We start from the raw sequence: 27,774 nt of genomic DNA, 5'->3' as shown, positions 1-27,774 counted from the left end.
ATTTCGTCCGTCGGATATTTTGACGTTCGCATTCCTAAAGACACAAATCTTACTACCACACATACACAGGTGCACCTATTTGTACATTTTAGTTTCACTCATAAGCTCTCGATATTGATAATGAAACAAAATTTATTTTTTTTTTCACACTGTACGTTTTTCTAAAGAGCTATTACAATAGCTTTAGATTTGCTTGCTGTAATTTTTCCATTTAAATTCAACAATCTCGATGGAGTACATTATTTGCATAATACAAGTTTCTTGCTACGAAAGAATCTCGGCTAATTTAAGTCATGTAACTTTAAATTTTAAAATTATTGTTAAACTGCCTGTTGCTTACACGGTGTGTGTGTGTGTGTGTGTGTGTGTGTGTGTGTGTGTGTGTGTGTGTGTGTGTGTGTGTGTGTGTGTGTGTGTGTGTGTGTGTGTGTGTGTGTGTGTGTGTGTTTAAGAAATCTATTTTGGTTAAAAACAAGACATGCTGAAGCTCATATCGTTGGGATTTAAGACGCCATTTTATCCAAACGTGATCTACCTTCAAATATGAAAATTTGAACGTGTTTACTTTACAAAAGTGCTAAAGTAACATCGGATTACTTTTTAACTTGCTTCAGCAAAATTAATCTAGATGAAACTACAAGCACACCTGATCCATTAATCGATCAATCTTTTAATTTAATATTATAATCATAAACGATTGTAATATTGGTAAACTCTACAGATTTAAAAATTATTAAACTTTTTTCGAAATGACACTGTGTTATCAATATTTTTACAACAAACAAATGTTTAGTCCTTTAATGTTATTGATATTTTAATTCTTGTGTAAACGTACACAGTAAAACATTTTCTGTCACGGCTTCATAAAAGTTTGTTTCAGAATTTTTTTTATCACTTTTGCATGCTGATTTAACAAAACTGTAATAAATTAGCGCACAAAAATGTTAAACATTAAACATAAAAATTTTTAATACAAAAGCTTAATAATAGAGACAGAAAAATTTTTATTGAAATCATTAAAAATTTCACTTGTGACTTTGAGAATCCATAACAATGGTATTAAATGTTTGGTAATTGTTGGAAAGTGGAAACCATTTTATTTCTGGTCATAGAATCAACATAAGTTTTTTCTGTTTTTTAATTCACAAATAGAAAAATTGGATAACAAAATTTTCAAAAATGCTAATTTTTCGATTAAAAAAAAATTTTTGTAAAAATTTTTTAAAATTAAATAAGAGACGTATAAAAATTTTCTTTTTTCATTTACAAAAAATGTAGAACTCACTATACTTGTGTAGATAAGTTTCAGTAATGATTTTAATTTTCTTCAAACTAAAAAATTTATTTTTTAATATTTTCGTTAGTTTTATTTCGAATATCTCGTAAAAGTAGATAAAAAAAAAAATTCCAGAAAAGCCTAATTTATTAATTTCTTCTGGTCAAAAATACGCGGTTCTCACTTTCAAACAATAAATAAATTTTTTTAATTAACTGCTAATTTGTGTAATAAATTTATGAGATATTGTAAATTATAAATTACATTTTTTTAAAAACGTGAAATATAATATTTTGTTGAGAGCAACTTGATAAGTCTAAAGTGCGTCAAACACCGTCGGTTACTGATTTTAAACGGAATTCTGTTAGCTACTTTATACTTTTTTTCATCTTAATTAAAATCTTACTAAAATAAAACACGTTGCGTTAAATTTTTTGGTAAAAACACCATTTAAACTCTAGTCGTGTAGATAAAGTTTAACGATAATATCTGTCTTTTGGCTAGCACTATCTATAAATATGAGCAAAATGTATACATTTATATACATATACATATCCATACAGCTCCAACCATGGTGAGACAAAATACATTTCAAAATAAAAATAGTTTCACTACCAAGTACTCGCAAATATTTTTAACTCTTTCTTTAAGATCTAGTGAAAGTAAGCAATAATAGAAAAGGGTAAAACACCCGTTAGGTGAAAATGTATTTCAAAGGGTTGAGCTGAAACCGTTAAAGTAAGTCAAGCGTTTGCGGTGAAAGCGGAACCGATTCTCATCAAAATTCGAGTTATTTTTACTTCAAAGCTGTGCACTTTAGAAGTAAGGCAATCTCAAACAATCGGAACTAGAGTTTTTGCGATATGCAATGGTTAGATTTTTTTTTACTATCTAAGAGCTAGATATTTGTTTTTAACGGTACAAAACAATGTGCTGTAAAAGTAGGGCATTTTTGTATTTATTTAATATTTAATAGTGGAGGCTTGACAACCAAGTTCAAGTTACAGCGGAATAATAATCTCAGAAAGCAGCCAATTGTTATTTGTGGTTGGAAAAAGTTCAATTGATGAATTAATCTAGGCTGTAATTTCTTAAATCATTAGAAATAATGTTCATAACGCAACTAAGTTCCTAGAATTCTGCTAATCTCATGATATTAATTTCTTTTCATAAGTAGCTGGATAAATTGATATACTCGGTCAGATGTTTCTCGTAATAGAGTTTGTTTGACTAGATTGAATTTATAAGATTAATTTGAGATAAATTACTAATTAAAGTTGAAACTTACATAATACTTTCTACACAAAGAGAATTTTATGATAGAGTCAACGATCTTTGTCTTGTAGTTTTTATTGTTTATATATGATGGTAATTCTTACATTAATGTGATCGTAAGGTTTTCTATTTGGATGGTTAAATTTACTATCAAATGTACACTGATACAGAATTTAACTTGACTCAAGAGCAAGAATCTTGAACCAAGAACACCAATTTAAAGAAAATGAATTTCTTGAGCCAAGAGGAAAAATTCTTGAGTCAAGATATATTTTCTTGGTTTAATCTTGACTTAAGAATTTTTCTTTTTGGCTCAAGAAATTCATTTTCTTCAAATTGGTGTTCTTAGTTCAAGATTCTTGTTCTTGAGTCAAGTTAAATTTTTTATCAGTGTAGTTAGATCTAGCATTTATATATTAAGGACCATTAGATATGCAATAATTATGAATATTAAACTCCCTCAATTAGCTATTAAAATTGGAATAGTATAAAATACATATCCACTAGAAATAATTAACTCATTAGTAATGTCATGTATACATATTAGTAAATTAATACTTACTCTGAGAAAAAAAATTTAATTGACTCAATAGATAATTCTTGAACCGAAAAATTTTTCTTGATTTAAAAATTTATCGCCTTCATTCAAGACTATGAAACTCTTCAAAATTATTTTATTAGTTTAAGAATTTTTTTCTTGAATCAAATAATTTTTTTTTAGTGTGCATTTTTAAAAAATAAAAATAAATAAATTCTATTTCGAATCAACATTCGTTGTAAATGTAACCATCTGGATAGTAATTTTTACGATTGCATGATTATAAAAATGATCATCATATAAATTGTAAAAACTATAATACAAAGATCATTGATGCTACCGTATAATTCTTTTTGTGCATAGGGAAATTGTCAAATTATGAATAATTATCATTTTCATTTAGAGATTTTAAATTATTAAGCAATACAAGTGAATAACATTATTAAGAATTTTTTTATTTAATGATTTGATTATTGATAATTATAAAATACATAATTATTTAATTTTCAATGTTTGCATCAGGTATGATTTTAATTAGTATTTTAGTTAATTATTCTCAAAAAGTTAATTACATAAAAATTATTTCTCATTAAAAACATAAATACATGTATTTTACGAGACCACAATCAAAATTATTTTAGCATGGAAATAATAAATTGTTTGGACTGAGATAATTCTTTGATTCATGAAGAATCTTAACTAAAACAATCGTATAGAAAATTTCAAATAAAAAATTAAAACTTTTATTTATTAATGTTCTTTATTTGTTTATTTAAACGTAAAATATGCTGTTCACCAAAATTCAACTTCTCTAAAGAATTATTTTTCTAGATTTAAAATAAAAGTATCCAACTTAAGATCAGTACCTTTTGATTTCAGATACAAAACAGAGCCACCTCGGGAATGTCATCAAATTTCATTGTAATTGTTATATGTGTGATTCTACATAGCAAGGAGATTCTTTAACTTTGTGATTAGACTGCTATTAAATCCTGTCAGTTCATTTCGATTGACGAATGGTTATTCTATGAACTAAGACATCTAACTTCATCATTAAAATTTACCACACAGGTCACCAACGTCACCAGATTAATAATAGAATTAATTAAACTTAAGAAATTTAATTTTTAAAAATAATATAATTTATTTAAAGTCGTAAGATGGACGGTGATTTTTGTCGTTGAGTCTTATTAATTGTCCAGTCGGTAAGGAAAAAAAAAGACAGTTTGTTCACAATTAAGCTCTAGCTGTTTATAAGTAGAGGTGAGTGAATGATAATTGCGGACAAAATCTCGGATAGCTTGATTGGGAGAAATCTTGACTAATTTATGCGATTCGCTTGTTATAACTTAAAAATATTCAAATGTTTTTCAATTAAATAATTTTTTGTATGATTTAATATTTTTGTGATAAATTTAAAAAAATTTTCTTGAGTTGAAATTTTTTCGAATTTTGTTGAGAATTAAATGGATTCATCATAGAATAACTAACTTTTTTATTTTGATTTCAAAATTCGGAAAATTTTCTCAATAGTTAATTATCAATTGATAATATTCGATTTTTAACTTCCCGCTAAGAAAATTGAAAATTTTCAAAAATCGGGAAGTTATTGTTTTTACCCCGTTTTTCGAAAATCGAGTTTTCATCAGATCTCGACGTTTTGAGATCCTAGGAAGCTTCCCTGACTATTCCCGCGATGCTGTCTTTATGTCTGTATGTATGTATGGATGTGTGTATGTATGTATGTATGTATGTATGTATGTATGTATGTATGTATGTATGTAAACCTCTCATAACTTTTGAACGGCTTGACCGATTTGATCGCGGTTGGTGCCATTCAAAAGGGTTCAACTAAACTTAGATTTTAAATACAAGTTGGACCGATAGATTTAGAGAAATCTTAAAAAAATTGCGAAAAAAAAATTTTCCAAATGTGGTTTTTTTTTAAATAACTTTCAAACGACTCAACCGATTAATTAATCAGCTCTTAACATCAAAAAACCACGTCGATCGCCACCAATCTGGTCAAAATCGGTTGATTCGTTCGTGAGTTATCGTTGACGAAAGAAATCGAAAAAAAGTGTTTTTTTAAAATTACACCGAAACTTTCGGTCTTATCAATTTGTGTTCAAAAATGTATCATAGAATTTGAAAAACTGCGTCGAATGCCGCCAACCGCGTGAAAATCGGTTCATTCATTCAAAAGTTATTGCGGTTTGAAAATTCAAAAAATAGTGTTTTATTAAACTTCTATCAGACTTTAGAGCTCGGAGAGCTCAAAACTACACGAAAATTATATTTTTGAGCTCTTCGAGCTCAAAAACGTAATAAGTACAATTTTGAGCGCTTATACACTGTAAATCCAAGTGTTTTAACAAAACACACATAAAGTGTTTTGTTCCTATCTTAAAGCATTGTAGTCATCTTTAAAACACTTTCACGTGTTTTAAATTTCCTATGTTAAATTCCCATTTGTAGTCACTTTTAAAACACTTGGATTTACAGTGTAATTACGAAAGTAGCGGGAAGTTGTACGGATGGCCTTCAGGGTCAACCGTTTTCCTAATTTTTTTTAGATAAAAATTGTATAAGTGTAAACAGGTAAATAACAACCTTAGGTAAAGTAAGTAAATATTCCAGTTTATAAAATAATCGTACATTGAAAATATTAAGTCATATAACTCAAAATATATAATGTAATTTATAGAGATTCAAGTAGTAAAATTACTATAAACTATTCCAATGATACTAAAAGTACGAAAGGTTTCCTCAAGCCTTTTTTCGAGTCTTCGATAACTCTAGATCATTTCTATAGATAAAAAATACACCACGTATTAAGATAATAAATAGTAAAATATCAAAGTATCTTCAGTTAGCATCCAGCAAATGTCCAAGTGGTAAGTGGATTGAAGTCTAATTCATGTTTATTGAATGAAAAAAACTCTTAGATAAGTCTATATGATATGGAGTTTGGAAATAGTAAACAATAAAAATCAAGTGGATGAAGAGATCAAATAAATTCCTTTTACTTGTTTTACTTTTTTTTTAGAAAAATACTCTTATGTACTTCTATATCTCTATTGGATATGCTAAAAATTTATTGGTCTGTCATTAAAGTTTTATCTGCATTATTTGTAATTGCTTTAATATATCTTTTTGTAATGAATAAATAAATAATAATCAGCCAAATTTTTTACATATTTGATCATTTTTTTCTCCCTGTCTTCCATAATCATAATCATAAAATGTTATTCGATGAAAGGATTAAAATTAAAACCCTAATTTAACTCTAGGAATTTATTTTTTTTTTTAATAATTTTCTTAGCTACAATATGAATTTTTTTCTAGTACATACTAGATAAAAATTCCAAAGGGATTTATTTCCAAAGGATATAAATTCTCTACGCTTTTATTTATTTCTAATTTCAAAAAATTTCTTGTCAACCATTGAGTTGTACAAAAAAAAGTTCTACTTGATTTAATAAAGTTATTGAAAACCAAAATAGTTTCGATTACAATAAAAATTTTCTTTCAGTCTCATAAAATATTTTTTTTAATCAAGAATTATTTCTTCTGTCACCCTTTCATACATTAATATTGATTTAAAAAAAAAAAAAAAAAAAAAAAAAAAAGATTAATTTAAACCAATAAAATATTAATAATTTCAAGTAAATTTTATTGACTACGAACAGAAAAAAAAAAGTTCATTATAATCAGTTAAATTTTTGGAAAAGACCAAGATAGACTCGATTGAATTAAAGTTTTTTTAAGAGACAATTCTTTCGTTCAATAAAATTTCACTGTGATCGAGATAAACTGTAGTTTCAATCAATACTTTCTTTAGTCGAGAAATTTTTTTCGTTGCTAAAAAATTTTTTATCTGTGCACAAATATATTTACTTTTTCCGAAATAATTGCGGTCTTTGTAAAAATCATCTTCAATTAAAATTGAAAAAATAAAAAAGAGTAATTTATTAATTTTTCTGTTTTCGAATTATGAAATTTCAAGTTATTAAAAATTTACAAGTAAGCAAGTAAATTTTTGAATTAAATTAATAAATACATATAAGTAAACGATTGCAATAGATGTTAAATCCTTTTTATTGAGTCTATCAAGAACTCAATCAGTGAAGTTATATTATAACTCAATAAAAAAAAAACTTGCTCTATAAGTCTGTATCATTTCTCCAAACTTTTCTTGTTCGATAATAATTTAAGAAAAGTCGTAGTGTAAATATAAATGAAACTTTGTTTTCGGCATTGAATGATACAAAGAGTTTGCTTTCTAACTGGACTTAAGTCGCGATATGACTCGGTCGAGACATTTTAGTCACAAAGTTTAAGCCGTGGTATAGAGCGTGATATCTGTAGATGGAGGATGGTTTTCATTCTATACAACTTTGCTTCGGGCGTTGTCTGTAATATAAGGGTCATGAGAAAAGAGAAGGAGGATCTCATCTCATTCGATACGATCCCCACCTCTGTGTTCATCTCATTTCCTTTTCTATCTTCCGCTCAATTTGGTGGCTCTTCGTCAAACTTATTTGAAAAGCGAACAGAACAAAACAAGAGAAACCGAATAGAATTTCATCAGAACCCACAGAGCACCCGTCTTGTCAAATTTCATTTCTTTGCGACATAGACTGAGCTATATACTATATATGTACGTCGTCGTAGCTTCAGCGCATTCTTTACTGTAGGACTTTTGCAACAAACATGATTTCAAATAATATGCTTGCTTATATATAGTGCAAATAAAATTCAGTTGCTCCACAAATATTTTCTAGTTTTACTTTTACAGGCAGTTGGTTTTAAGGCTCAACATCTCCAGTTTATTTTTATCTATAATTTATGTGAAAATTTTTTAGCAATAATTATAAATTTTATTCAATCTGCAAGTTTAAAAAATAGACGACTAAGTTAAAAATTTTTATTGAAAACAATTTACGATGAAACATGTTTTCTTGAATTTTTTATAGATAAAAATAAAACATTGTATATGGTATATAGTTTATAGTAAGAGTTTATGTTCAATATTCTGAGGAATATTTATTGTAAAAGATTGAAAATTAAATAGCCTGACAATAGTTATTCACTATGAGATAAGTGGTGAATAAGTTTATGGCAACAGGTGGCTGCTAGTGGACCGTTACTGCGTAACTTTACGGCAAGTTCAAAACAAATATATAATACTACTACATGTTATTGTTACTAAAATTAAACTTAAACTTACTCACAAAATTAATTTATTCACAAAATGGCTTTTCCTATTTTAGATGTAAAAAGACCAAACTTGAATGAAACAATTTTATAAATTAATTTTAGTTACAAAAAAAATAAATTGTATTCATCGATAAACAAGAGAAAAATTTACACAGTATTTACAACTCATAAAGAAATATGTGAATAAATGAATCTTGAAAAAAATTAGTATAATAAATTTTAATCAATAATAAATCTTATTAATTCCTTATTAACGAACAAAATTATGGGTACCTGAAAAAATTAATTTTTAGTCAGTTAAACTATTCTTAATTATAGTATCATTTTGTCTTCAGATTGAGACTTTATCAATATGTGAAAGATACAAAATATGAATAAATAAGTAAAATAAGGTAAAAGCCCCAATTATTGACGGGGGTCTAAATATTGACACCCTAAATTATCTTTAAATATATTAAATTATCTGTAATAAGAATAACGATCAAGTAAATTTTTATTAAATTCTAATTATTAAAAAATTGAAAAAATTAGGAAAACGGTTGACCCTGAAGGCCATCCCTGCAACTTCCCGCTAATTTCATACTTAGGCGCTTAAAATTGCATCAATGACGTTTTTGAGCTCTTCGAGCTCAAAATACACTTATGGTTATTTTGAGCTCTCCGAGCTCAAAAGATTGCTTTCCTATGCTTTAAAGCTCTTCGAGCTCAAAAGTCTGATAGAGATTTGATAAGACACTATTTTTTGAATTTTTAAACCGCAATAACTTTTGAATGAATAAACCGATTTTACGTGGTTAGAAGTATTCGACGCAGTTTTTTAAGATTCACAAAGAATCTCAAATTTTGAATTGATCGCGCTAGGAATTTTGGAGTTATTCCGAAAAACACTTTTTCGGTTCTTTCGTTCACGATATCTCTCGAACGAATAAACCGATTTTGACCGGACTGGTGGCGATCGACGTGGTTTTTCAAGGATAAGAGCGGATGAGTTTTTGGAATGGGACCTTTAAGCCGTTTAAAAGTTATTCCAAAAACCACATTTGAAAAAATTTTTTCAGTTTTTAAGATTTCTCAAAATCTATTGATCTGAATCGGTCCAAATTAGTTTCAAAATCTACGTTTGGTCAAGCCCTTTGAATGGAACCAACCGCGATGAAATCGGTCAAGCCGTTCAAAAGTTATAAGCGGTTCACATACTTTCACACATACACACACACACACACACACACACACACACATACAGACACCGTGACAACCGCGCGGGTATACACAGGAACGCCTCCTGTCACCCTCAAGCGTCGAGATCTGATGAAAACTCGCTTTTTGCAACACGGGGTGAAAACAATCACTCCCCGATTTTGAAAATCTTCGATTTTCTTAGCGGGAAGTTAAAAATCACTTTCAGTTCAAAATATTAAATATTATTATTAAAAAAATAAAGTTACCACCAGTTCATCAAATCAGCTTACGAGCGTCTATTTTCTTAACAACTTTGGTTAGAAAAGCATTTTTTTTAACTGCCGAGTTTAAATTAATTTTTTCATGTAATTATATGACCTATTTTTTTTTTTAATTAACAGTACATGAAATATTTATAAAATTGAATAATCGAAATTAATTGTATGCTTTATAATATTTAAATAATGGGAGTCAATAACTAGTTCATAATTTTTATGGTGAATCCCATATTGACAGCCAGTCAACAGCGCTATGACGCCTTTTTTAAGTATAAATACGTTACGCGATTATATACAAGGCTTTTAACTGTCAAATAACTCGGCATGTTTTGGTGTTAAATAAGTTTTTGAATAAATTGTTATATTTTAAATAATAATTAATCATTCATAGAAATTATTATTAATTAACTTTAATAATATTGATTACTTTATATCAAGTTTTGATAAATAAAAATATAACCAAATGATTCGACGCATGCGCAGTAGGGGCGTCAATAATTGGGGTTACGGTACGTCAATATTTAGATCAATCAGTTTTTTAACCCGTCAATAATTGGTGTATCCAGATTATCTCTTTAATTATTTAAAATTAAGTAGTAAATATCACTGATTATCATTTTAAAAAAAGAAATTGATTAGTTAAAACATTACTTAAGACATTACCACAAACAAAATTCAACGATATTTATATTTGATTGCTTAAAAAAAATCAAATCATAACTTTGTCTCTTATAGCGTCAATAATTGGGGCTTTTACCTTACTTGTTATTATTGTGATAAACATTTGCTAAATAAACTTTCAAAAACAAACAATTACTAACTTCAACGTGTTTAACTGTTAACTAATAAAAAATGTAAACAGACATGTTTTTCAAACTAACAAGAATCCATCCAACTAAAATTTTAAGAAATTGACTAATTTGAAGATCGTTATAGTTTGGACTTTCGAAAAAAGTCATTCATTTTTTTTTGTGAAGTAAATAATAAAACTATTACAAAAAATTAAACAAAAATTTTTTTATTAGATAAAATACAATTGATAAATTAAAATATTTTATTATAAATTTTATTTGTATATTGTTATTTTTGATTACCATTATATTAGTCGATGCATCAAAGTTAAAATAAATTAAAATAATTTATAATCAAAGATTGATTTGAAATTTTTTGTATAATTAATTATTTGAATTCAATTGTCAAAATAAGACTAGCTAAAACAAAATTATGTCCCATAATAAAAGATCTTAAAAAGAATATTCTTTTATACATTTTACGTATGAATTAGGTAGGATCAGCGGTTAGAATAAGGGGGTAAAATGAAGAGTGGGGTGGTATGGACCATCAAAAATTTATCTTTGTTTACCAAACGATTAAATTAAATAAAAAAAGTTATAGTCTTATTTAAAAATATTTTTATTCAATAATGATCTAAAAGCTTGGTAAGAGTAAATTTATAATATAATATTACTCAACTTCTTTCTAAATAAAAAATAAAAAAAAAATGGTATTAGTGTTGCCTAATGAACAACGAATATATTAAAACATTTCCAAATATTTGGTAATACCTTCACTAATTAATGATTAACGATAAACGTCTGAACGTCACTTATAAATTTTTTTAATAAAGTTTTTAAATTTATTATTAATCTATATGTTAATGTAAATCTCGTACATATAAATATTTATCTGATTCTATGCAACATTGTACTTTTGTATTATAAAATAAATGAGGTAGATTATTTAAGCACGAAGCAGCCTAATTTAAGAATAATTTTTAGCTGCAGCATTTCTTTTCAGTCACGCACATGTCTTATCGATAAATTTATGCCCATACACGGGAACGTAATAACATAAATTTATCCGCGACTCTAGAAATAATTACACGTTTTTTCATTAATTTTCCATAATTGTTATTATTATTAATTTTAATAAATAGTTGTTCTTCCATTATTTATAAAAGACGACATTAATAGATACAAGTTGCCAGTGCAGCGAGCAAGTATGCACATATACGATATGCCAATAAATTTAAACCTCTGAGAAAAAAGTACATCCATATGAATGTGGAAAGATGAGTGTGTCGTATAGTTAGACCTTGAATACAAGCAATTCAGCTGATAATAATGGAAATTCCAGTGGTTATAGCGCAGCGGCATCTACATGGCGATCATTGAAATTGATCGTAGAAAGCAGTTTCGGTTGACTGGACCATTCCGCTAATGGTAACGATCCAGGACCAGGTTTGTGTCTCAACTAAGGTTCTCTCTGCACTATGATCAGGCGTGGTTATTCGATTCTTTTTATTTTCTCTCTCTACAGCACAGAATACTCCTGGCGCAACATTTCTCACGCAAGACATTTCACAACCACCATCGAAATTTTGCAAACGCATGCGCACCCAACTGTTTATCCAGTGGCGAACATAAACTTTGACACGACTGAAATGATTTTTGAAAATATTGATAAGCTATGAGGTAGTTGTTGTCATGATAATTCAGGTTGATGCAAAAAATATCATAAAAAGCACTGTCGATTATATTTTTAAACAAACCGTCATGTAGATTATTTATGAGTAAGTTAATTAAGGTTTTAATATTTTAAGTAAGAAATATTTTTAATGTCACTATTTAGTTGCAAATAAGCGTGACCTGATTCGCATTGAAGATCGAGTTTATATTTAAATTTTGCTGCATCGTCATTCTATATATTTATGAGTTATCTATTTTGAAAAAATCATAAGCATGGAAAGTTTAAAGAATTAATTGAATTTCGATGGTAACTTTGCTGTTAGTTAAATAGTAATTCGAGCTCTTTATTACCGACATTAAATCGATTAAGTTTTACTAATACCAAGCTCTGCTTTTTATGGATGCTAAAAAATTTTTCAGTTTTATTTAATTGATAGAATTAAGTGGTGTGAAAATTATTTTGTATAAAATTTTTCTGCAGAAAAATGAGTTAGATTTTATCGATTGTACGATTAGTTCGCAAAAATTAACATACTAATAAAAAAAGCTTATATCAACCGGAATCGAATGATGAGTGAATTTCGATATTAATTTTGTAGTTAAAATAACCCGACGATGATTAAAAAATGTTTACTTAAAATGATTCTACGCGATTATTGTACTTGAGATATTTTAGAAAAATTTGAATGTATGTGTAATCTATACCGGAATTATTTCAACTCATAAATACTTTTCTTAAAAATTATTACTTGATATTAATTGCGATAAAACATAATAAACTATATGATATCATAGACTTTGAACAAATTTAGGGAGCGAAAAAAATTTACAATTTTCTCAGGGATTTTTTACGAGCTGTATTTTAATAACAAATAGTTGTATTGAGATTTAAATAAATTCATTTGGAAACTTTAAAATTATCGTGTTCAGGAAATTTTGAACCGATATGGAATTTTCGTAAAAATAATTTCAATCAATTTTTTCCCCAAGTGATTTACAATGAATATCAAAAATTATAATATTTAAAAAGATTGAACTTAATTTAATTAAATATTGACTAAAACTCGACAAAGGAAAAACTGTAACATTATCAACATTGTATTCAGAAAAAAATTTTTACTTGAACGAAAAAAATTCTTAGAAAGTCCTTACTTGTTTTGGAGCGAGAAGAAATTTTTTGAGACAAGAAAAAATAATTTTTTTTTATGTAGATATTTTTTAAGTCAAGAAAACCAATTCTACAATGAAAATTTTCCATTTTGTTCATTCAGGATTAAAATTAACACTACAAATTTCAATATAAAGCAACCCGTGATTATAAAATAAATAAATAAAAAATTAAGTGCTTAGAAATTTATTTTAAACTTAACAGTGACAAATTATTGCTCTGTTATTTTCGCAATTTGTTCTTTCTGTCTACCTATTTCTACACAATACTACTAGCATCATGAAATAATAATGAATGAAAAAATAAAAAGTTAATGCAAGTACTATCGTCAACAGTGCTGAATTTTTTACATTCACCAAAATAAAATATGCAGTTTCAGCAAAAATAGTCTCGTGGTGGCTGCAGTACAATTGCTTCATGTTATAAATAATTCTGTAACCGTTCACCAGTCAAAAATAATCATTAATAAAATTATTCAAACTCACACGTGTAAAAAAAGTTGGGCAAAAAATGTCCCAAGCGTGGACATCCAAACGTGACACAATGAGGGACATTTTTTGGAAAATTTTGAGACATCACATAAATAATCGGAAATTTTCAAATAGTGCATTTTAAAAACTTTTTCGTGAATTTTAAGTATTCTTTTTAAGATTTTCGGAATACTTCGAAGATAATTTTAGAATCAACGCGTTTTATTTTAAACAATTTAGTTAAAATTTTGTCCTTAAAATCTTATGTGCACAAATGTTAACAAATTTTGGACAAATTTAGAACAATTTTGGGACATTTTTAGGACATTTTTTGAACGATTTTTAAATGATTTAAGAAGTGCTAATTTATTTTGCACAGCTGTAGATTTTTCCTAAAAATCATTTCAAAAATGTCCTAAAAATGTCCCAAAATTGTTCAAAATTTTTTTTCAAATTGTTTAAAATATGTTTTTAGATTATTAAAAAAATGTGCCACATAAGATTTTAAGGACAAAATTTTAACTGCACATTGTTTAAAAATTGTTTAAGATAAAATGTGTTGATTCAAAAATTATCTTAGAAGTATTCCGAAAATCCTAAAAAAAATACTTAAAATTCGCGAAAAAATTCTTAAAATGCACTATTTGAAAATTTCCGATTATTTATGTGATGTCTCAAAAATGTCCCTCATTGTGTCATGTTTGGATGCCCACGCTTGGGACATTTTTTGGGCATTTTTGGGACAGTTTTTTTTCACACGAACAACAATTTAATGGGTTAGAAAAACCCTTTCTTAGAAATTTTGAATTCTGATTTCTTCCAAACAAATCGTCGTATTGGGATTTATAAATATACGCTTACAAGCCATATTTATAAGTTATGATAATTTATTTTTATTTCAATCATTGATTTTCAAAGCAGGAAGTTAAAACTTTTAAAACAATACTTGCATCAAATAAAATGAATACAGATTATCGATGATTAAAATTTGAATAGTGTGTGGAATGAAAAATTTTCCAGTGAATGATGTTTCAATATCATGATGTAGAGTATCCAAAAGTAGGGTAATCCAAAAAAATAAAAAAAATTTTTTTTTTTTCCCCAAACAGGCTTAAAAGTTTCTTTTAGGTGTAAAAAAATTACTGTGGAAAGATGAGCCCTTAATATTCCCATAATAAAAAAGAGATGAAATGTATGTGGCATCAAACTATTCGTAACGTGATTGGTCGAATATATCATAAGCACGAAAGAACATGCAAACTCTATAGTCATGCGCGCGCTTGCGCGCGCAAATTTAAATTCTAGTAATATTAAAATTGTCCTCATCACATTTTTTTAATTTCCATAAGAATAACACAGGAAAAATTTTTTTGGCTTCTTCTGATTTTTGTACCGTTTAAACGATTAATTGAATCATAAATAACTGTTATTATCTTTATAGAGAATTAAACGCTCTACAAAAAAGGTTTGATAAAATTTTTTGATTTGTCTACGCGTTCAAAAGTTATTCAAGATCAAAGTTCAATTTTTCAAAAATTTGATTGAATTTTATAAATTACACCGAACTTGAATAACTTTTGAACGCGTGGACAAATCAAAAAATTTTATCAAACCTTTTTTGTAGAGCATTCAATTCTCTATAAAAATAATAACATTTATGATTCAATTAATCGTTTAAACGGTACAAAAATCAGAAAAAGCCAAAAAATTTTTCCTGTGTTATTCTTATGGAAATTAAAAAAATGCGATGAGGACAATCTTAATATTAATATTAAGGGCTTATCTTTCCACAGTAATTTTTTTACACCTAAAAGAAACTTTTAAGCCTGTTTGGGGAAAAAAAAATTTTTTTTTTTCTGATCACCCTAATGTACACGGAAAGAAAAATATGGGAACTATTCCCATAATTTTATGGGAACAGTTCCCAGGCAATTATAGGAACTGTTCCCATGAATTATGGGAACTGTTCCCATAATTATAGGAAATTTTCCCAGAATTATGGGAAAATTTCCCATAATGATGGGAATGGTTCCCATAATGGTATAGGAATGGTTACTATAGTTATAGGAATGATTCCTATACAATTATAGGAACCATTCCCATAATATTATAGGAAATATTCCCATAATGATATAGTAATGGTTCCTATATCATTATGGGAACTATTCCCATAATGTTATAGGAAGGAATCCTAGAATATTATAGGAATCATTCCTATACCATTATGGGAATCATTCTCAAAATAAAATAAAGATAAAATTTTCGTGCGGAGTGAGTTCAAAATGATTCCTATAATATATACACGGAAAAAAAAATTGGGGCAGCCACATGATTTTCATGTTGTAGGCAATAATAGTTAAAAAAACAATAATAATTAAATAATAATGATAATCATAATAACAATAATCTATATTATTAAGAGAATAAGGAAAATTTTGTGGCCAGTGTATTTATATGATAAAATGGGTTTTTGCTTGGAGTTGTGCCTTTTCAAGGTTTCATATTATTCTCACCAATAGTCAATTTATTATAATAAGAATTTAGGCTGCATTCGAAAATGCTCTGTGTCTAGATACATAATGAAGAAATGACCTTGCATCTGGTAAACTATTGACATTTTTGAAGATATAAGCTCATCCCGATGTTACACTCATCAAGAGCTTTCTTTTGAGTACCCACATGCATTTTTGATATATTTTTCATATATACATATATATAATATTCATAAGTATATAAAATATATGAAAAATTGATGTAAGTACTCAAATGAAAGGTCTCGATGAGTGTAACATCAATATGAGCTTATATCTTTAAAAATGTCAATAGTTCACAAGATACAAGGTCATTCTCTATTATATGTTTAGAGATAGAGCATTTTCGAATGCAACCTAAATATTTATTATAAATTGACTATCATCATAAATTGACTATCGACGAGAATGATATGAAAAGGCACAAATTCATGTCAAGTCCTTTTCAATGACACTAAATTTCACTAAAAAATCGATTTCATCATGTGACTATCCAGGAGACAAAATTGTTCTTATTCTCTTAATAATATAAATTATTATTATGATTATTATTTAATCATTATTGTTGTTTTAACTATTATTGCCTGCCACATGAAAATCATGTTGCTGTCATATAAAAGTCATGTATCTTTCACAGGAATGTATCATGCGACAGCCCCAATTTTTTTTTTTCCATGTAGGATTGAAACCTATATGTTGTGGGAACCATTTCTATACTATTATGGGAATGGTTCCCATAAATTATGGAAACCATTCCTATAATACTATAGGAATGATTCCTATAGCATTATGGGAACCATTTCTATACTATTATGGGAATGGTTCCCATAATTTTCTTTCCGTGTAGAGTGTTTATTTTACATTGTTAAAACTTACTAATTTATATTAAATTAATTGTCAGTTTCATTAATGACAATAATTTTTCAATTTTTTCTATTTCTCAGTTAATTAAAGCAAAATAATGTCCGTGTAAATACACTGATTGAATGTAAATATTACTAAATAATTAAATTATTTAAAACCCTGAAAAGTTCCCTGAAAAAAAATTCATAGTAAAATTTTCATATCTATTATATTAAGTTTCAAAGCATTACAAGATATCCGGAGTTTAAGGAAGCTTTCCTCTTCCTCAATAAATTTGGTAAATTTTGTCACCGTAAAATTTTTACGCTGTTTCTTCGTTTCAGAACGATTTATAATGATCAAGAATTTTTGAAACACAATACCGCCTCTTCCGTTAATAAGAGATTAAAGTGTCAGAATAAAATTTTTATTATTTTTGAATGGTTTAAAAAAAGAATTGAGACATCATTAAACACTATAATAGATTCATTAAACGGTAATAAAAATAAAATATGATGGACAGTTGGAGTAAATAATAATTTGAAAATGTATAATAATAAAGCGTGCTATACCCAAAAACATGTATTTTTAAAACAAAGTTATTGATAAATGATAAAGTAATTAATTTATTTAAACTAAATTAAGTCAAAGTAAATTTAAAAATTATTTCAATTAGTTTACAGATTTTTTTTCTTACATGCATAATAATCAAAGTACTTTTATTTCGTTATACTTTGCACTTATTAGAAATTTCCTTATTTGTTTAACCTATTTTGAACTTATGTGTATAATAACAGCCACTAACTTTATAATTTAACTATACAAAGTAACTTCTCTGAATAGTGTGGCAAGTTTTTTATATTGCTTATTCAGTTATTATTGATCTGGAGAACCGGATGAAAATATACTTCAAGAAATTGGTCTCCACAGGATACATTTTATTCATACTTCAAAAATATAAATAAGATAGTATGAAAACATCCAGATCCAGAATATTTTAAAATAACTGGGCCTTTATTGATTTTTTTATAAAAAAGAAAACGGATAAAAAATTCACTCAACGGAATGTTGCCTAAAACTCATCAATTTTTAAATAATATAAAACTTATCTGAAGCAAAAGGGAGTCGACATGTTAATATTTTGTTTTGATACTATAAAACTATTATAATTAAAAATGTGACACATTTTTACGGGGTGACTTACATTTTCGACATTTTTATGGGTTCTTTTATTATAAAAACTTTTTTAGTACCAAAAAATCGTCCCAATTTTCCTCTATTTTATCTTGAATGTATGAGTAACAAGTAATCCAATTTTTGATTCATAATGGTTATATGTAAAATAATAAAAAATAAATAATCTCAGATGGATGAAACGTTTGAAATGTACATTGACTATAAAAATGTGTGAAGGATTCTGGAAATACTTTTGACAATTTGACCACTATTGACATTTGTAGAACACTTGGAATTCGTTTAGTCCTAGGAATATTGGATAATACGGAAAAATAGAGACCAGAGGAAACGGCTACGGAAACGGTATCTTTATAGTCCGTATTGAAAAAAAATAGGGTAAATTTTTCAAGGAAGGACTGAAGTATGAGAATAATTCTGAAATATTCGAAGCATTTACTTTCCAGATGGTTTAACAAGGTCAACAGTTATGGATTCATAAATTAGTTTAAAAAATATTTTTTCAAGAAATAACAGATTCTAAAAATGATCTGATTTTCAATTTATAAAAATTATAAAATCAATAACAAAGCATTTTTCAAAAAAATTATTTAAAAATAAAATCAATTTTCAAAAGAAGAAAGACAAATTCACTTTGATTAAAAAAAATGTAGAATAAAGTTGATCATTTTGCAAAATTTTGTTTTTTTTTTTTGGATTAAGCAGAAAAGTTTTTATTCAAAAATAATTCTTAGTTTCAATAAATTTTACTTAGTTCAAACACTTGCACGCTTGCTCCAAAACAATAAAATTCTTCAAAATGATTTTTTGGTTCTCATTTTTTCCTTTGATGTAATATGTTAATTTTTTTATTAGTGCTTTAGGGTGTAAGAACAATTACGCTGAAAACATATTTATAATAAAACATTTTTATACCAAAAAAAAATTAACTTGATTCAAAAGAAGAAAATTTGAACTAAAAATATGATTTGAAAATTTTCTTCCTTTTTAATCACTAACAAAAATTTTGGAGCAAGTAATATTTATTTATACCAAAAAGAATATCTTGATTTAAGAATTTTTCGTTTTAATTCAAGATTATCAAATTCCTCAATATAATAATTTTTTTCATTCAAGATGAAAGAGGTACATATGTATCCTCTTTAATCAAGATAATTTATTTATTATTATAAAATTTACTCAGACCAAGAAAAATTTTTTTAAAAATTCTTTTTTTCGTTCAAGATTTTTTTCTTTCTTTAAAGGAGTTAAATTATTTACCAGTGTTCAAAATTTTCTAGAGATGCAAAAAGTAAAATTATCTATTACAGCGCCAACTGTTCTTTAAATTCAGCAAACAATTGAACCAATTAAACTTGAGAAATTTTGTAAATTGTCGGAACAAATAAGAACGAATTGGCCCGTAATATTCTATAATAACATATTGTTTGAAAGCTAAAAATTATATAATTAGACAACGTTTAAAAAAGCAAAATTTTTTCGTGAATTAAAATATCTTTAGCTGATTTGTTCTGACACCATTTTAAAAATTCTCTATTATATTAAAGACTCTTGCTTCGTTGAGTTTAACCGTAACACGCCCATCGACTCTGTTGATAATCGACCACCCAACTGAATAGTCTGCAGCCACGTAATCTTTTATAATATCCATAATATTTTATAAAAACATTATCCTTTCGCGAGTAGAACTTTAAGACTTCTAATTTGTGGCATTTTGCAGCAAAATAAATCTACTTTTTTAATTACTAAATTATACAAGTCGGCGCGGTAATTTGAATTTATAATCAGTTTATTTTTATATGAAATACATAAAAGATACTTTGTACGATGAAAATAAAAGTATGTGATGCAAAATGTTAATAAACATATTCCGGGATAATTTATGGTTTATTCAATCAAATTAAAAAAAAAAAAGACTACGATAATGATGTATTTAAGGAATTAGTATCTATAAAATAAAAGCGAAGCTGAGAAAAAAAGATTGGCCCATGTGACGATAAACCAAGATTGCACGTGGGCAAGAATAAAAGTCGTTGACTTGTGTTTATTACTTTACGGAAGCGCTCTTTAAAATCGCATTGTGCACTTTTATGGGACAACAATTATACCCCAAACTCTTAATACCTGACTCTCACTCTATTCTACTTTTACATGCCGAACCAATTACAGGTATTCTGTACTCTATACAGATTTTGTGCATGTCGGTATTTCATATCCTTATATATGAGTGCATTAATGATGGATTTTATCGTAATCACCTATCCGTGCATTATACATGTGCTCATTATATTATTACAATGTAAATATATAGTACCTTGGATTTTTACTTAACATTACCTTGGATATTTAATTCTATAAGCAGTAGCAATTAAAATGATCCTCTCGATTTTTTTTGAATAATAATTATTTAAATAGGTCATACAACTCATATGAAAATGTCTTTGAAATTTTATTACTTATAATTATTTAAGTTAATTTATGGATAATATATGATGCATTAAATAAAACTCGATAAAATTTGAACTTATCAAAGTTTTACATCATTGATTTAATTTTTTTTAAAGAGCAATATCGACTAGATAGAATAAAAAAATTTTTCTTTACTTCCATGTAAAAAAAAATCGTCTTAAAATTTTCGTTCGCTTAAGATCTTAAACGTGACACACACTAAGACTATTTTAAGACTCTTTTAAGACGCCAAAAAAAAAAAATTCCGAGAGCAGATTTTTGAAAATTTGGTTTTCGAATTTGTTGTGAAAATTAATTATTAGACATTTTTTAGACGATTTTACTACTTTCTAACCGCAATATTTTTGAGTAAGATGTTTTTAAATTGAATTTAAAATTGTTAAAAATTATTATCTGACAATTTTAAGACTTTTTTAAGACGTTCCGTTTTAATGTTCCGGGGCTCTGTTACTGTTAGCCCATCTTAAAATAGTCTAAATTTTTTGTTAAGATTTTTTCTTAAAACTTGTTTAAGATAATTTTAAGACAATTTAAAGACGCTACATAATAATTTTCCGGAGCTGTCACTGTGATGTCATCTGAAAATAGCCTAAAGATTTTTCAAAGAAAATTTAAAGACGCTCCATAATTATGTTCCAGACCTCTATCGCTCTAAGATTTTTTTAAAACTATTTAAAAATTATTTTAAGACTTAAATCTTAAAATAGTCTTAAAAAATTCTTAAAATAGTCTTAAAAAAATCAAAATAATTATTAAAAAATTTTTAGGCTATTTTAAGATTATATCACCGTGACAGCTCTAGAAAATTATTATGGAGCGTCTTTAAATTGTCTTAAAATTATCTTAAATTAGTTTTAAGAAAAAATCTTAAAAAAAAATTTAGACTATTTTAAGATGGGCTAACAGCGACAGAGGCCCGGAACATTAAAACGGAACGTCTTAAAAAAGTCTTAAAATTATCAGATAATAATTTTTTAACAATTTTAAATTCAATTTAAAAACATCTTACTCAAAAATATTGCGGTTAAAAAGTTGTAAAATCGTCTAAAAAATGTCTAAAAATTAATTTTCACAACAAATTCGAGAACCAAATTTTATAAAATCTGCTCTCGGAATTTTTTTTTTTTGGCGTCTTAAAAGAGTCTTAAAATAGTCTTAGTTTGTGTCACGTTTAAGATCTTAAGCGAACGACAATTTAAAGACGATTTTTTTTTACACGGGTTTATATATTATTTTTTTCACTTGACTTTTTAGAAAATAAAAATTGTTTTTCTAACTTATGAAATTGAGTTGGAAGCACTAACAAATTTAGAAAAATTAAAAAAAAAATTTTCATCACTTCCTCCAAGAATAATTCGTACTTGGATTCCAGAAAAATTTTTTTGCTGCAAATAAGAACATTATTATTTTTTTTTTCGATCAATTTTTATCTTTACTTGAAAAAAATTAAATCATCTTTTTTCAAAAAATTTACTCTGTTAACCAGTAAAAAATTTTGTATAATATCAACACAAATAGGATGTAAAAATAACACAATAATGTGTTAAAAAGACTGTTCATACAGATATAGTATGCATAAAAAATTTAACACATTCAAATGTTAAAGTAACAAGAAAAAAATGTTAAATTTACACATTTACACAAAATTTTTTACTGTGCATTCATGAACAACGCAATCCTTCAAAATAATAATTTTATTCATGATTTGAAGATTAGAAAAAATTTTCTCTCGATAGAAAATTTGTCTGTTTAAGCAAAATTCTTCATATTTTATTGAATAATTTATTGAAAAAAATGTATATTTTTCTCCTAAAATTAATTGTCAAAATGACAAAATTTTATCTATAAGTTGAAAGAATATTAAATCTTACAAAATAATTGTTAGTTGTACTTATTAAATTTTGTTTACCTCCGTTTATCGTACGGTAAGCGAAGGTAAAACTTGAACATACAGTTACTTCAGAGTACCCACGAGTTGTAAAACACCTTAACCCTTTCCGACAATATTTCCAAGGCAACCACGTGAAAAAGGGTTTAGACACTCCTAATTTATTGCTGGAATGGCATTGCCGTAAATGACGGCTATTACAACAACACGATGAATTCAAAACGAATGTTCATTCGGTCTTAGACAGTCTTCAGAAAATGTACGTAAGGTTTTTTCGTTAATCATAGCAGTGTATTTAATCCTTCACTTGCGCTGCAGCAACATTATATAAGTTAAATATTGTTGCGTAGGAGAAAATCTCATAGCGCAATTGCTGACGGGTTAATAACTTTTTAATAAAAATAATCCATTTATTTCTGAATGTAAACAGAGTCGATTTCAAATGAAAGTGAAATTGTTAATATACGTGAGTGTATATAAAAGTGAGTACTTTTAAAATTTATAACCATAATTTTATTTTCTACAACTTGAAATAATCATATATTACATATATTTGTGACTTTTCGTCTCGAAAGAAACAATTTTTATCTTCTAATAGAGAAAGTTTTTGTGACCCGTCATATCATTGCTGTTTTTTTTTATCATCCCTTATGTAATGTCTTCAACACGTCTATACATGGTGGCGTCATCCAATCCATTTTTATCCACCAATGCGGGGAATGGCATCAGACCGCAACATAGTTTAACCTATAGAAACACCAGAGAGGGGTAGTTTAGTCTGGAAAAACGATAAAAGTAACGGAGAGTAAAAATACGCTGTGGAAAAGATGGAGGAGGAGGAGAAAGAAAAATAAAGTTCAGAATGAGGACAAGTAATGAATGGTGGTAAGAGGGTGTGGTAACACTAATACGCAGTTATTTTCATTATATTTACCAAACGGAAATTCATAATGCACTTTTCGACGCATTAAATTCTCCACCGTCTGTGCATGGACGCATTAAATTACGGTTGAATTAAAATTCAACGGTGTGTACTCTTCATGTTTGATTAATAACGTCAACACATTTTTCGTTTTAGTTTGCTTCTTCTAGAGTTATACTTGCTATGAATAATTTACGACTTATATTGAGCTTTAAACGGTTTAATGTCTTACCTTAAATTACACAATCCTTTTTTTTTTTTTTTCAATTTAGAAGATTTTACTTTCAAAGCGAACAAAAAATATGCCGAAAAAATTCAAATATTAATTTTCGAGAAAAAAACATGAGATAAAGTGTATCGTTTTAAAATTTTCCGAATTTTTAGAAAATGAAAAATCATTCTTAATCATGCATGAATTGAGAATATCAAGTATCTTGAATTTAATTCTACGAAAAATTGGTATCGATTAAGGGTTATCAAGTATTTGACTTTTACTTTCTTTGTAATTGTCATTATCAACAGGTGTTAACACACTAGTATTTACTGCAATTGTTTCAATATATTTTTTTCTGAACGTGTCAGAAAAAGACAGGCGTTTTACATATAGTTAACAGTTTTGTGGCATTGTGTCAAAAAAAATTTTGTTCACAAATTTTTTATGGACAATATATTAAGCGTTTACCTATATGCTACACCGATAAAAAAATTAACGACGAAGAGCCAAAATCTTGAACCACACGGAGAAAATTTTATAGTAGAGTTTACTATCTAGTTATGGTAAAATCTATTAACTGAATTTAATAGTAGTAAATATTATTTAAATTATTATGTAAACCATCTGAATTGTAGTAGTTACTATCCTGATGGTAACTACTACTATTATGATGGTAATCAGTAATAATAGCTATTATTATTTTAACTAGTTACTACTATTATCAAAATCGTAATTCTTAATATAACCTGATGGTTACAGTTACCATCAGTAATAATAATAGCTACTATCTAAGCTAGTAAAAAATATTTAAAAAAATTAAAAATTTGCGTTAGCGTGGATGCTTTTCTGAATGAACTAAAAGTAATTGTAGCGCAGTGTAGTAAAAAAAATTTTAATCTTACAAAAAATTTTTAAAAAACATAATTTTCAAAAAATCTAAGATTTTCAAAAAAAAAATTTTGAATACAATGAAGCTTTAAACTAATTATTTATCATAATTATCTAATTATTTAAAATGAAATAAACTCATCGACCTGTTCAAGTTATGCATTCTGTTGAAGAAATTCAATGCACAAATTATCAAAACTAACAACCTGCAGTCCCTATGTGACTGCCAAGAATTGCAAACTATAATAGATAAAATTTTGCTTAATTATATAATGATTTTCGTTAAAGGGTACTTTACTTTCTTAACTATTGACATTTATAAAGATATAAGCTCATCCCGATAATACAATCATAACGAGCTTTTATTTGAGTACCCACTCGGATTTTTGATATATTTTTCATATATACATATATATAATAAATATAAATATATGAAAAATTGATGTGGGTACTCAAATGAAAGGTCTCGATGAGTATAATGTCGGAGTGAGCTTATATCTGTAAAAATGTCAATAATTCACAAGATATACGTTCATTTATTAATTATGAATCTAGAGATAGAGTATTTTATCTTAATGATATTCTTTTAATAATATAGATGATAGGATTACAATTAATTCAATTATAATGGAACCATTAAATGATGTTTCATTATTTTATCTTGTGAAAAAATATTAATAATTGATAATAATAAGACTTTTTTAGTAACCCAAATCTTGAATGATTGCTATTTTGATAATCATAGTCAATCACTGAACCACTGTGAACCACTGTGGTTCGATTGGCACTTAGAATTAGTGAATATTCACTTATTCCAGTGAATTTTCACTAATTCATGTTTAGAGAGTAGCTTCCTAAAACTCCAAAACCTGGAAATTTGGTACCTCGATTTTCGGAAACTAATTATAAAAGCGTATCAAGGATTAAAAAATTTACAATTTCCGTAGAAGGAAGTTAAAAATAAAATTACACGTCTTACGCCCACAGAATAATCTAAAATCCGGTCTGATGTAGTTAAAAAAATCGACTGCTTTGATAGTGAGGGGAATCATAAGTCGAGAAAATATTGACATAAACTTTGTTGCCCAAATTTATCTCTCTAAATTCAAATATAATTTTCTTTACTTTTTACCAAAGAAAAAAAAAAAACTTTTACTCCTTAGCAAGCAGAATGTAAAATCTAACTTGATTAAAAAAGCATAAAAAAAACTTATAATAAATGGAAGTTGGCAAAGTTAAATTTCATGGAAAATTTAAATTTTTACTTGAAAACTTAAAGTTGTAATTTTACGTCAACAATATTAATAACATAAAAATTCTATAAGGGTTCAAAGTATTGACCGTAGTGTCGACGCGCGCATGATTCCCGTGAGAATTCAACAGGGAGATGATCATGGCGACATTCAATAAATAGTATTACATGTAACCTAAGTGTGAAAAATTAATTTTTTGTATTAATTAAATATTAATATAACTCAATAGATGACTTTAACTTAAATTTCAGTGAATCTGACCCGTATCCGTCTATTGGCTTACGCGTTAAGCCCCACCCGTTTTTCCTAATACTATTTAACATTCAAGACACAAAAAACTTATAATGGCTTTCTTGTCCTCAACTTTGTAGTAGTTCCGACGGATCGTGGGATATTTTTAGCTAACGTGACAGCTCAATTTACTTCCATCTTTTTTAAGATTTCCAACATAATTTAAGATTAAGGAAATTCATTTTTTCCTCACTATTCATTCATATAAAAATATAATAAAATAAAAAAAAAATTAGTCTTACTATAGCCACAGTGATAACAAACCAACTAAATAATAAAATGTCAATTTTCCACTTAATAAATTTCTGTTTTATTTTTTTCGTGTTACAAAATTTAAAGCTCGTCTTCCGTTACGGTAACAAACTAAATAAAAATAGTGCGTATATATTCTCTCTGGTAGCTAAATTTTATTAAAGTTTTTTCTCATGAAATCTCGTTTTGGCAAGCATTCTGTTTTGCCTTAAAAAGACGAGACCGTCATATTGGAAACCAACGATCCAGTAAATTACATCGTGTGTCTGAGGAGTAGGATGCTCGCCTCAATTCTGCGCCATATCCTTTAAAATTACATTGGTGATTTTTCTATATATAAATAATTCTATGTACATTCTGGATTGGGTATGTACTGTGTGCTCTGAGATGTGTATACAGTAAGAAATGAAAGCTCTCTGAGTGTATTAACTCGAAGCATGAAAGTCCAATCACAGGGATGATGTTCTTTTCGGCTAGATAGAACTCATTCTTTCTGGTATCCTTGTTCTTGATACGGTACTCTCCTTGAGAGTGTATTAGATTGGCTCCAAGATACGTGACCTTGCTTGAGAATCAGCTTCATTTTCAAAACCTTTCTTACCATCTAGGTGACGTCGCGAATTCTTATCCACTAAGTTACATTACCGAGAAGAAAGTATATTTCAACTTAAGTGTTCCACCCGAAACTACACTTGGAGGAATCTTTTTTATTCTTCAACTTCTCTCTGGCCATTTTATTTCTTCTTTCACTCCCTTCGCTCAAGATAGTGATGAGCTTCTCGTCATTTGTAATTATTTTTTGTCAACTATGCAGTTACTTTATGAGTCACATTTTACCAATTGACCACTCAACTTATAATTATATCGTGACTGCAGAAGATTAATGCACAAAGTTTTTTCATTTTTTTGTACCGAAAAAAAAAAAAGGATAAGTTTGAGACAATTGCTTTAATCAGATATTTTATATTTTTAAACATTGCCGACAAAAAATCATCAAAATAATAAAAAAAATTTATCAATTAAAAAATACTAAAAATTTTCATTAAAATTTAATATTGGCAATATTTATTGAATGAAAGTTTCTTATTATTATACTAATATTTTTGTTTTCAAAAAATTTAACTTTAATTTTTAATTTTTAAGATTTTAATAAA

At 27.1% G+C, this 27,774-nt stretch overlaps 1 protein-coding gene across 7 annotated transcripts in view; it reads right to left on the bottom strand.

Moving 5' to 3' along the window:
- The window catches only part of LOC123261367 (homeobox protein abdominal-A homolog), a 226,508-nt gene that overhangs the window by 166,112 nt on the left and 32,622 nt on the right, over positions 1-27,774 (bottom strand). For 2 of the 7 annotated variants that reach the window (XR_006508667.1, XR_006508668.1), the window contains exon 3: positions 23,358-23,547. The exons of the other annotated variants lie outside the window; for them this stretch is intronic. The gene's annotated coding sequence lies outside the window, so the exon portion shown is untranslated. Of the gene's footprint in view, positions 1-23,357; positions 23,548-27,774 lie in introns of those variants that run through there. 7 annotated transcript variants of the gene reach the window in all.

Source organism: Cotesia glomerata, linkage group LG1 (assembly GCF_020080835.1).
Source record: "Cotesia glomerata isolate CgM1 linkage group LG1, MPM_Cglom_v2.3, whole genome shotgun sequence".
Taxonomy (NCBI): domain Eukaryota; kingdom Metazoa; phylum Arthropoda; class Insecta; order Hymenoptera; family Braconidae; genus Cotesia; species Cotesia glomerata.
Note: the sequence above shows the minus strand (reverse complement) of the source record. Positions and strands in the feature narration are given on the sequence as shown.